Source organism: Penaeus monodon, chromosome 20 (assembly GCF_015228065.2).
Source record: "Penaeus monodon isolate SGIC_2016 chromosome 20, NSTDA_Pmon_1, whole genome shotgun sequence".
Lineage (NCBI taxonomy): Eukaryota > Metazoa > Arthropoda > Malacostraca > Decapoda > Penaeidae > Penaeus > Penaeus monodon.
In genome coordinates this window covers 16,253,545-16,253,771 of record NC_051405.1, presented here as the reverse complement: position 1 = coordinate 16,253,771, position 227 = coordinate 16,253,545, and positions in this window count along the sequence as shown.

Here is a 227-nt window from a genome sequence, read left to right as displayed (position 1 = left end):
ATTTACCAAGACGCATTAGGGAAGCGAAATCAAGAGGCGCACAGCCGCGGCCGGCTCTAATGTTGGCCACGCCGGTTATACCTGGCCATTAAGAGTACCCAAGTCGTGGCCAGGTGAAGGGTTCAGCGGGCGGGGCGCAGCGGGGAGTCGCCCTGCATCGTGTGGACACTGGCAGACCACAAGGGCGTACCCCGCCTCCGCGCTCGGTCCCTTGTTCTTGGTCTTGG